The sequence below is a fragment of the Cyprinus carpio genome, unplaced genomic scaffold (assembly GCF_018340385.1).
Source record: "Cyprinus carpio isolate SPL01 unplaced genomic scaffold, ASM1834038v1 S000006754, whole genome shotgun sequence".
NCBI classification, from domain to species: domain Eukaryota; kingdom Metazoa; phylum Chordata; class Actinopteri; order Cypriniformes; family Cyprinidae; genus Cyprinus; species Cyprinus carpio.
The window spans coordinates 375,312-387,811 of NW_024879353.1; the positions used below are offsets into that span (position 1 = coordinate 375,312).

General features: G+C 42.6%; 2 pseudogenes; both read right to left on the bottom strand.

Moving 5' to 3' along the window:
* The window catches only part of LOC122144756, a 5,446-nt pseudogene extending 2,935 nt beyond the window's left edge, over positions 1–2,511 (bottom strand).
* A 1,211-nt stretch (positions 2,512–3,722) lies between these two features.
* LOC122144757 overlaps positions 3,723–12,500 on the bottom strand; it is a 17,187-nt pseudogene continuing 8,409 nt past the window's right edge.

Here is a 12,500-nt window from a genome sequence, read left to right on the forward strand (position 1 = left end):
ACTATCGAGCACAATGAGCTCAGCTGCGACTGAAGGGCTGAGAAATAAACACTAACAAGTCAACATCTGATCAGAGCAGCAGAACGTCCTCACTCGCAGCCCGAGCAACACACACTCACAACATCAAACATACTATCACTCCATCACAACAGAGAGGAGCTTTCCACAACGAAACTGACACTGCAACACTATATCCGAGATCACATGATGCCCACACACACACACGACAGACACTCTCAGACCACACACCACACACAACACACCACACACACAGACCACTCTCTCTCACACACCACACCCTCTCTCTCTCTCACCACAGACAATCACGACACACACACACAGACCTCTCTCTCTCTCCTCACACTCACACACAGACACATCGACACACCACCACACACACAACTTTTATCTTTAGAGTTTAATTTAAAGCATCCGAATGCAAAACACCAGACAATACAATGAACAAAAAATTCTCATCTTAGATTCTGTAGAGCTGGTCTCAATTCAACGCTTACATTTTAATCAACCGTTGCCCAAACTTGCCTAGTTTTCGATTTCAATTAATTATCATGAATTTACTCTCGTATTAGCAAGAACACGAGATCGAAAATACATCTTCAGCAGATCTCCATTCCTCCTGAAAGCTTCTGCTCCAAACACCAGAATATGAAAATAACTTCTACTGTAATACAGTGCTGCTCGTCCTCACAATAAGATTCTCAACATTAAAGTGGTTTTACTGGAGATGCACAATGACATACAACAAGTCTTGATAAACTGATTTATGATTAAAACAAGAACAAATATACTGGCTTTCATCCCACACTGACAGATATCTGTTCAGCTTTGACAGAAAACAAGACTTCCTATCTTCATTTTGCATCTCTAGTAAACAAATCTTGACATTTGCACTGAAAAACACGACAAAGAACACTGAGTTAGAGATTCGTTTTCGCAGTGCCACGACTTTATCACTTTCTGCTCTGATTTAAGAGCTTTTTAATCCGAGCTCGGTGTGGAAAGTGTTGGATCTAGATGTAAGATGAGTTAAGCGCTTCCTCTGACCCTGTATCCCCGGCCCCTGAGCCCGTGTGTCTGACCTGGCGAACTCCGCCAGCTGCTTCGGGTCCGACAGATCGATCCCCGGGATGCCGCCGGGAGGGAGCTTCTTTCCCGTCATGTACTCGGAGTAATCCGGAGGAGAGTCCTCCCCGATGACCTGCTCCTCCACCACCGTCTCGTGATCGATGTCCTTCTTGTCATCTGAAACACAGACGGCTTCAAGTCAGTGAGCGGTCACGGAATCTAGAGGATTATAACAGACTGCCGCGTTACACGAGCGACGCCGTAACATCCTGGGTCCCTGAGTAAACAACAACAACAACAGAAAACACTTCAAAAACATCAAACACACTATTTCTTTCCTCCCAGACACGCTGATATCTAAAATCACCTAACCACCCACTAGTTCTGCTAACTGGTGCTAGGGAACAGACACACAGCAGCACGCTGGGAATCTCGTTTCAGTTCCAAACCTTAGAAAACAACCAAAAAACATCACCTTCACGTCTTTGCAATCCAGTAGAGGCGGCGCCGCGCTCCTTCCCGCCTTGAGCCTAATTCAAACGTTTAACGGTTTTTATTAAAAAAAACGGTCTCTTCGGCCTAACCCGCGGCAGCTGCGCGCGCTCGCGCCATCTTCAAGCGCCGCACACCGTCGCCATATCTTTTTCGTGGCGCAGCAGTCAGTGGAATTTCGGGATGAACATTGGCGGCGCCCATCGAAGATAAAAACATTTGCCTGTCCGTTCAAACACAGACACAGCCGGGACGGCATTCTGAGTCCACGTCCCGCTCCGCAAGACACCCAACTTGTGACGATGAGACCGACCGCGGAACGGGCACGCTGCTCCGCGGACGGGGTAGGGGGGAACAACGCCCTGCTGCGGAGTCCCGGGTCTCACAGGGGAAGGATACTCACCCGATGCCCACATCGTGACCCGGAGAACTCGCCCTCCAGAGTCTTGATCTGCCCCTGCTTCTGCTCCCATTTCCTCCCGCTGGCCTCCGCCGCGCTCAGGTAGCTTCTTCTTGCCCGATTTCTTGCCCCCCCGAACGCCGCTCTCTTCCCCACCCGCCCCACGGAGCTCTTCCCCGCGACTGTCACCAGAGTCTGCCCGATGTAGTACTCCTCCGCGCCGGGCGCGGGCACCGCGGATGAGGATCTGGTCCTCGAAGCAGTCTTCCCCGCGGAGCTCCGACTCGTCTCCGCCCCGACCACACTCCTCCCGGGTCTGGACCAGGCATCACCTCCTGGTGCTGGTGGACCTGACTCGGTTCGTCTGTCACGATCGGCTGCAGCGCGATCGTGGGCTGGTCCTCGTCGTCTTCGTCGCCGCCGATCACCGTGGTCTCGATGGTCTCCACCTCGACTCGTGCAGCTCCAACGATACTCCGCGGGCATCTCCGACCGTCCGCCTCGAACTAGTACAGCGTCTCGCCGGATGCCATGTTGGAAGTCCGCCAGCATCGCTCGCCTTTGCTCTCTCTCTCGCGTTAACGCACGCTCTCTTACCCCTCAAACACACCCGACCCCCTGAACCGCACACGCGCACACACTCCGACAAACACAATCTCGCCACGTCTTCCAGTGAAGTTTTTTTTCCGTCCGCCCCCACTACGCTTCCACCTGCCAATCTCGCGAAGAGGCGGCGGACGGGTCGGGCTCGCGCTGCTGGCTTTACCTTTATTTTGATTTTATAAGGTGGCTTGTTTGTACCTTTTAAATGTATGAATGGGTGTTTATTTACTTATGTATTTAAATCCAGATTCCTGTAAACATATTAAAATGAGCTTGATCGTTATTTTAATATATTAGTGTATTGGGTTTATTACCATGGGTTTTTTATGATTTTTTCAATATTGAAACAATTTTTAAGATTGTTTTTAGATTTAGTTTTAAATCATTTTTATTACGTTTGTGTAGTGGTTTTCTCATGTTTGATATTTTACTCCTCTTGGTTGCACTATTGCACATTGAGAATACTTGATATACTAATGTGTTAATTTATGTGTTTTTACATATTCAGTTTTTACACGTTTTTTTTCTTTAGGTATTTCTAAACGGTGTAAAATAAATAGCATAAATTCGTATTGGAAGATATTAGTGTATTCATTAGATTCCTATTGTATTTACTGTTCTTTAATGATGTTATTGTGCTTCATTAATTTTTTATTATGACATGTAAGAATCTTATTCGTACTTATTATTATTAAAAATGTATCTGAATAATGGTTAGAATTGTTTGATACTATTTGAAACTGATCTTTGATTTGTTTATCTCATGCAAGTCTGAACTGACCCTTGACTCCACATCAGGTTTTCTGTAGTATCCACAGAATCATTTTATTGATGCTCCTGTGACTTGTGACAGAACATGTTTTCGGTTTGAAAGGGCTTCTTGATTTGACTTTATATTCTGCATATACAGACTGCCATCCTCACACATAGCAGACGACTTCATCCAACAAAACCTTCACCTCTTTATATTCACTTCTGTTAATGACAATATGTCATGTATATCTTTTGTCGTTGTTGTTGTTCAACCAGTAAGCACTTGGTCCAAAAGAGAAATCATAAAACAAACATACTTCCCAGGTCCTCCCAGGCCACCCTAAACGCAATCCCTTCCAGCCATAAAGCGCGTGTGCGATTAAATGATTCACACACCTGTGCGCAGTGGTGTGTCTCCATACACTCCTATATGGATTCGATGTGATGTCGGTTCATTAGAATATTACTCGAACAAGCCTATGATGCTTGTTAAAAAACCGCCTTCAGGATTAATACATATTGTGGCAAAAAAGGATAACAAAAACTCTAAAATAACAGGAATGTGCTCATGATGAAGCGTTGAGGAGAAAGTAAAACAAAAGTTAAGTCTAAGGCTTGAGTGTGTGCAATGATATTATCGTCTTTTATTTATTAATTCACCTTCTACATGAGAAACACCCTACTACTACTAACAACAACTATACCTATAATATACTTATAATAAATCAAAAAAAATAGAGGATCCGTATGTTTTCTCCAGTGCGTCCTCAGCTCCCTCGCCCAGGGCTCCTCGCGTTGCAAGACGTGTTAAACTAGCGCGTGAATACAGCTGTATACCGCAGGATCTGCAGGGCTTCGGATGACTTATGTGGTGCTGATTCGACTGAGTTCATGTCTAAATGGCTGGGAGAAATAAGCAGCATCACAGTCAGTCGAGTCTGAAACTAATGCACTGCCAGAGTGTGCATGACAGAACACAGAATGCATCAGGACTCACACACTGGGGCAAGTCAGTCACATCGCTTGTTTACATGTAAGCACTCGGGCAGACGCTGTATTCATTCAGAGTAACCTTACACCACACTCAAGGTCACATTTTACATTTGTATCATTTCTTGGCGTCCCCTGGGAATCGAACCCATGACTATCGTGTTGCAGGCGCCGTTGATCTGCAGTTTGAGTGTGCAGGAAAGCTGAATGAAAGCTGAATAAACCAACAAAAACGTACCATCGATGATCTCGTCGCCCTTTCTCACCTTGTGCAGTGCACACTTAACCACTTCTTCCAAGATTTCCTGTCAATTAAAACGCTCGTCATGACATGAAAGCAATTGAAGCAAGAGGTTCTTATAATCAACTAAAACTAAAAGTATTTAAAAAACTGTATAAAACTAGACAAACTTTAGGTTAGCTTGAGAAAGCCTAGACTGAAAGTTTAAAGCAGTTAATAACAGCCTGAAGTTTTGAAAAGAAAATTTAGATAAGATTCCAATAGATGCTGATAACATGTTTCTAGCAATGATTAGCATGTTTTATCATGTTGCTGCATGATAAGCAAGTAACTCCGTTATTGCATGATTACAAGTGACTAGCAGGTATAGCTGATAGGCAGTGCTAGCATGTTGTTAACATGTTGCTTGGCGTAGTCGCAAGTACTAACTGTGTTAGCAATGATTAAGCAGGTATACTGTGGTTTAAGGATTTCAGTTACTAGCATGTTATGGCAAGAGTACAAGTACAGCAGAGTCCGTGCATGTTTCAGCATGTATCATGTGACTAACTGTTTCTGACATGATTACAAGGTACTAGCATGGTCTAGCAATGATTATCCTGTTACTAGCATGCTGATGGCATGATTACCGTGTTACTAGCCAGTTGCTGACAGATTCGCATGTCACTAGCATTTTTTCGATCATCATTAGCATCGTTACTTTACCAGATAACGTACTTAAAATAAAACTAGCATGCTGCTATCAATAATTAGCATCTACTAGCATGATACCAAATAACTAGCATGTTAATAGCATGTTTTGCTGTGACATGATTAGCATGTAATTAGCATGTCACTAGCATGTTTCATAGCATTAGCATGTTACTAGCATGTTTGATTACATGATTGCATGTCACTAGCATGTTTCTATCATAATTAGCATATTACTAGCATGATTAGCAAGTAACTAGCATGTTCGACATGAATTAGCATGGTTTCATTTACAACTGACTTAGCATGTTATGCACGTCATAGCATGTCACTAGCATGATTGCAGTTCCCACTAGCATGATTAGCAAGTAGCATGTTACTAGCATGTTGCTGACATGATTAGCAAATAACTAGCATGTTTCTATCATTATTAGTCATGTTACTAGCATGATTAAGCCACATAACTAGTTACTACACAGGTTGCGGACATGATTAGCTTGTTAATAGCATGTCACTGGCATGTTTTCTCTAGCATGATTACCATGTTACGTCTAGCTCGTTGATGGCGGATTAGACATGTTGTTAGCATGATTATCGTGTTACTTAGCTATTATTAGCAGTAACTATCAGGTTACTAGCATTTTGTTGAAATGATTAGGCAATGTTACTGGGCAATGGTCACTACTACCTTTTTCTAGCATGATAATCAAGTAACTAGCATGTTCACTAGACATGTTGGTGAAATGATTATCAATGTTAATAGCATGTCGGTCACATGTTTCTAGAAGGATTAACATGTTTCTAATCATGTTTGTGGCTGACATTCTTGCTTGTCCTCAGCAGTTTTCTTAATGATTAGCATGTATACTGGCATGATTAGCCAAGTAACTAGCATGTTACTTTACTAGCAGGTTGCGGAGCATGATTATCATGTTAAATATGCAGGTCACTACCATGTTTCACGCATGATTAGCAAGTTAACTAGCAGGGTCGCTAACAGGTTTTTAGCATGACGTACATAGTTACTATCAATGTTGCTATGCATGATTAGCATGTCGGCTAGAATATAATAAGTTATAGTATTTTTATACTGTATTATATTTTTATAATAATTTCGATAGATTATTTACAAAGAACTATTTTTTATATTATAGCAAACAACTACTAAAAAGGACCAAAAAAAACACAACTACATGACTAAAAACTACTGACTTACAATGGAAGTGTACACATGTATGATAAAAGCTGTTTAACCTGTATCTGACTTGTTTCCTTTTTCATTCTGTCAGAGTCTAAAGCTTCCGCGTCCGCTGATGAATGCCCACGGCTCGCACCCTGACACACCCCATACCCTACAATCAGACACCCTCCTGAGCGCCGCTGCACAGCAGGGCACTGCTGTCACTCACAACCCCTCTACACTTCTGTAAATTATACCTTTATATATTACCACAACCCTAGAATCTTCAGTAGCTTACGAAAGCTTGTTTCTTGCAACAGGATAACATAAAGGACTTGTTTCATCTCACAGTTCTGCACGCTTTAACTTCCTTTCCAAACCATGAACTAAAAAATACATCTCTATTCCTCAGAATTGCACGGAAAAAAATTCAGAATTTGATATTTTATAACTGACTTAACGTTTTGATAAGTGTTAATAAGTTCTTTGTCTAGCTAAATAAGACACAACTTCAGTGACCAGTGCTTATATATTTAAAGTGGATATCTGATCTTTCCCTGTTGACACGAAGAGATTTTCCTGCGAGGATCCTGGGCCACTACGAAGTCGCGTGGACCAGAAAGCCACTCTTCATACGTCTTCTTTGTGCCGACCCCCGCATACAGGTCCGAAGGACCGCGACCGATGTCCAGCGCTCAGACCTGGACACCAGTATGGACCGCATCCGCTGAATATCCCGCTCGTTCCCACGGCTATCTTCCAGCGGGATCGTCCCTGAAACACACGCTTCTGTCAGACTTGACACACGTCATCTTAACCCCAACCATTTGTTTGTATAGAATATAATCAACTTTAAATGAATAGTTTTTATACTTCACAAACTACAAAAGTTGCCTGATGTTTTTTCACTTCAAATAAAAGTTTGTAATGTTTGATTCTTCTGTAACTATTGGTTGTGTTCATGGATTATATATCGTAACAAAGACTTTTTAAATCCCCCTGTGAGAAATGAACGGCGAATAGGACAGACGCTGATGATCTCGCCCCGTTGCACGCGCCGCAGTTTGGCTCCGTCGATCATTGCGGGCGAGACCCGTGGGGGCGTGGCGTCATCCTGGTCTGACCCCCGTACCCACCCCAGGCGAGGAGGCGGTGGATGGGGCGGGTCGGCAGAGTGGGCGGGGCGGGGGCAGGGGGAGGAGGACAGGGAGTCGCCATCGACAGGAGGAGGCACGGGAGAAGCGGGGAGGGGGAAGGGGAGGCCGGGGGAGGGGGAGGACGAGGACAGGGGACCGCCCATCGATCACCCAGCGGGATGGCGGATGGGGAGAGCCACAATGGGAGGAGCTTACAGACGCACGGCGGGGTGGACCCTGAAACGGGGAAACTGAGGAAATAACACAAAGTCATTTTATTTCTGCAGAAGAATAAACTAACAGGGTCATGATGCAGAATTCATCCCAGTTCCAGCTGTAAAGCTATAGTCATTGTTTGTGAGGCAAAGAAGACGTGTCCGTGTGCATCCGTGTTCACGGCTTCAGAGCGTCTGACCCTGAGTTTGCCACGGATCGTCTCTTTCTCCCTCGCAATATGCTTGCTGCGCTGCTGCTGCTGGCATTTCCATTTGCCTGCAGGCCGAGATTCAGAACACACATAAACACACCCTGGACCTACCCATCTGCACTGCACCACAGGACTCACCACTCAGAACCTGAAAGTTTAATGTTGTCTGGAAGCGAAGTCTTTTCTGCCGCTTCAGCAAGGCTTGCATTTAATTTGATCAAAATCTAACTTATAAAAAAATGGTGTGAATAGTTTGTAATGTAAAACAGCTGTTTTTGCCTGTCGCTGCAACTCTATGTTTTATAACACTGTAACTTTATTTTTGCCTCTGATGCGCAGCTGTATTTTCAGCATCATTACTCCAGTCTTCAGTGGTCACCCATGATCTTCAGAAATCATTTTCTAATATGATGATTGCTGCTCAAGAAACAATTTCTGATTATTATCAAATGTTGAAACACATTAATATTTTTGTGGAAACTGTGATGCCATTTTATGACCTCACGGATTCACAGAGTGAACAGAAAGTTCCAAAGACCAGCATTTATGTGAAATAGAAGAATCTTGTTGTCACATTAATAAATATACTTTACTGTCCTTTTGTGATCAATTTAAATGCATCCAATTGATGAATAACATATAGTAGAAATTCTTGTTAAGGAACATGGTGGCTCGTGTGTCATATCTGTTCTAATAATGAGACTAGCTGCACAGTGCAAAGGGAATTTGTCCAGATGCATGATGGGACGGTAGAACAGCTGATTGAGCACATCTACGGCACTGCAACACGCTTCATCGTCGTGCAGCGGCTGCTTCCTGTGACCAGCAGAGGGCGACTGTGTGTGTTTCACGCTCATCACTGCAATTCGGAGGTGAAAAAACTTCACATATTTGGGTCATTAATGCTTCTAATCATCAAGGGCTCACTTAAACAAATGCATCAAAAAGTGACAGTAAAGACATTATATGTGACAAAAGATTCTATTTCAAATAATGCTGTTCTTTTGAACTTGTCTGTTCATCTGTGAATCCTGAAAATACAATGTGTCACAATTTCCACCAAAAAATATTGAGCAGCACAACTGTGTTGCAACACTGATAAGTGTACACACTGACCCAGAGAGGTCAGTTTATGGCGGGTTATATATTATTACGACAAAGCCCTTGTTCTTTTATTGGGATCTAGCTGAAGTGAATGTGAATGTATGATACAGTATGAGAACGTCATCTACAGTGAGTTATTACGGCAGTGTGTGTGTGTGTGTGCGGCTCACCGTCTCTGGACCTCCAGCGCCTCTGGAACCCGCCCGTTCTGGACTTGACGCATGAAACAGCTTGGACCTCTGAAAGAGACCAGGAGCAAGTCTGAGGAATATGACAGTAATAACATGCGTGTCACAGATTCAGTGTTGGTGTGTGTGTAGGCGGTGTGTGTGTGTGTGGTGCATCTCATCAAACCTGTCAAGAATCATCTCGCACTCAATCAAAATAAAAAAGTTATATTCCTGGCAGATCTGTCTAAATTTTACTCAAAGTCCACAAAGTGAAACTGTAAACAGAAAATCTTTGCTGTCTCTATCATTAAGTAAACATGCTCAAGCTACTAAATCAAGGGGCTGCAAACTCAATTTTGGAAATGTGAGGAGTCTAACCCCTTTACACTTGAAGGACTCACAGGACCCGTCCACAGACGAGACCTCGTGAGCATCATGAAGAGAAATAACAGAGCACTCTTCTGCTGGCTAGAGTCCTATAATGAGCTGAAACACAAGTCACCTCTCTCCTTACACTACTGCTCAAACGTTTGAATAACTAGTTATTATTTGTAATTAATAATGGATCTGATTATTATCACCTCGTTGTAAAACATTAATATTGTGTGTGGAAACTGTGATGCATTTTTAGTTTCCAGGATTCACAGATGAACGTAAAGTTCAAAAGAAACAGCCGTTTATTTGAAACAGAAATCTTTTTATAACTTATAAAATTGTCTTTACTGTCACTTTTGATCATATAATGCAGCGCTTGATGAATAAAAAGAGTTAATCTCTTTTTTTAAAACAAACGAAACACCAACTTTTGAATATAACGATAACATGGTTTCCACAAATATATTAATGTTTTCCAATATTGTACTAATAATCAGATCCAGCTATTTAATAACGCAATAAATAAATACTAAAAAAATCTAAAACCAGTTTCCAAACATTGATAATACTCCAGAAATGTTTTTCTTGGAGCATGCAAAAGCATCATATTAGAATGATTTCTGAAAGATCATGTGACAACTGAACGACTGGAGTAATGATGGCTAAACATACAGCTCAGCGCATTCACAGAATACCATTACACACTTTAACAGAGATTCACACCAGAAAACAGCTGATTAAGCATTAGAATAATACATTTCACCCATTTAACTGTACGATTCCGATTTGAGTCAAATTTAATTAATATCTGAATGGCTCCACTGGTGTGCAGTTTCAACTTAACTGCGGTGTTCCTAACAGAAACACACGACTGCGAGGATGACAATCGCGCAGTGAACTAGTCTACCCGTGATTGGCACGAGCGGGGGCCCGCCGGTGAGTCCTTCAGAATGAGCGTGCATGGTCATCGGACTCCGTACCATAAATTCTGGTTGCAGATCCTCTGTCAATCAACACAACCATTCCTTATGAGCAGGTTCTTTCACGAAAGACACTGAAACCCGGAACCCATCTGTGGACACGCACACCCACACACACACACCCACACACACACACACGACACACACACACACACACACACACCACAAACGCACACACACACACACACACACACACACACACACACCACACACCCACACAGCAAAAAGATGGTCTGAAGCTGCTGTGAAAACATCTGCACTGTATAAAGCGCTACAGAAAGAAAGCGTTTCCTGTAATCTCTGACTAGTTAGTGAACTAAGTTAACCCTCACTAGTAACAAGTGCTGATAGTGATGAAGAAGATCTCAGAGCGTCATTTAAATCAGAAGGAAAACACCTAGCAACCATCACTGATCACCTTAGCAACCCAATAGCAATGTTCTGACAACCAAAGCCAAGACAGGCTTGGTAAAAAAAATAAAATGATGTGATGTTTAACGCTTAAAACAAGAAAAACGAATATCTGCCAGTGAAAATCAACTGAATTCAAAGGAAAACGATTCTTTTTTCAGATATTTTATTCTTGTTTAAATTTATTCTTTTTAACTGTTTTAAAAACATTTAAAATCAAAATGTAATCTTTTTTTCATTCTTTGTTTTTAATATTGTTATTTCTTATGCATTTGTGTTGTATTACTTTATGATTATTTTAAATCCACCTTAAGCACTTTGAATCACCATTGTGGATAATTCTATACGCTTGCTTGCTTATTTTAAGCATAAATTAATTGCAATTTTTTTAAGAAAACAAGAAACCTTTTGTCATTTTGCAATACTCAAATAAAATAACCTTTAATTTAAGAACGTTTCAATATTTTAAAGACAAAACAATTGAGCATAAAAGTACATTTTTGCACTAACATGAACCACTTAAAACTGTTAACAACGAAACACAATGCTTATATAAAAAGATCTCAAAGTGAACACAAATGCATTTACAGTGAAATTAGTAGTTTTTGAAATTTTTCTGCAGTTTTTGTCATATATGTGAGGCAGTGCATCTCCGGATAATAAAAAGAGAAGGAGAGATGTCCATGATTTAAGCACACATAGCCATATCCAGAACAATCCTCTATATCTGACAAACACAAGAGCCTGAAACAACCTGATGGAGCGTGAGAAGAGAAAGAAAACCCAGCAAGACCGAGTGTGTGTACTAACAGGACATGCTGAAGAGGATGAAGATGGCTGTGGCCGACGCAGAAACACTGGCATATCCAGTCTGAGAATCATCATCACTGCTGCACTCTCTACCTGCTCCCCGCGGCTCCGCGGTGTCTGACACAGGTACAACACACCTGCATGACAACAGCAGCTGACAGCCGGGGACCCGGCTCGCGTTTTCTGCCGTAACGTCACGTGTGTGTGTGTGTGTGTGTTGTGTGTGTGTAAGAGCAGAGAGAGAGAGAAGAGAGAGAGAGAGATAGAGTGTGTGCATGTGTGCGTGTGTGTGCAAGAAGAGCTGAGTGTGTGTGTGTGTGTGTGTGTGTGTGAGTATAGCGAGCGATATAGAGTGTGTGGTGTGTGAGTGAGTGGTGTGGGTGTGAGAGAGAGAGATGTGTGTGTGTGGTGTGTGTGTGTGTGTGTGGTGTGTTAGAGAGAGAGAGATAGTGTGTGTGTGTGTGTTGTGTGTGTGTTTGTGAGAGAGCGAGAGAGATAGAGTGTGACGAGTGTGTGAGAGAGCCGCGAGATAGGTTGTGTGTGTTTGTGTGTGGTGTGTTGTGTGTGCGTGTGAGGTGAGAGTGCTGAGTGAGAGAGAGAGACGATGTGTGTGTGTGTGTGTGTGTGAGTGAGGGAGAGAGATAGTCGTGTG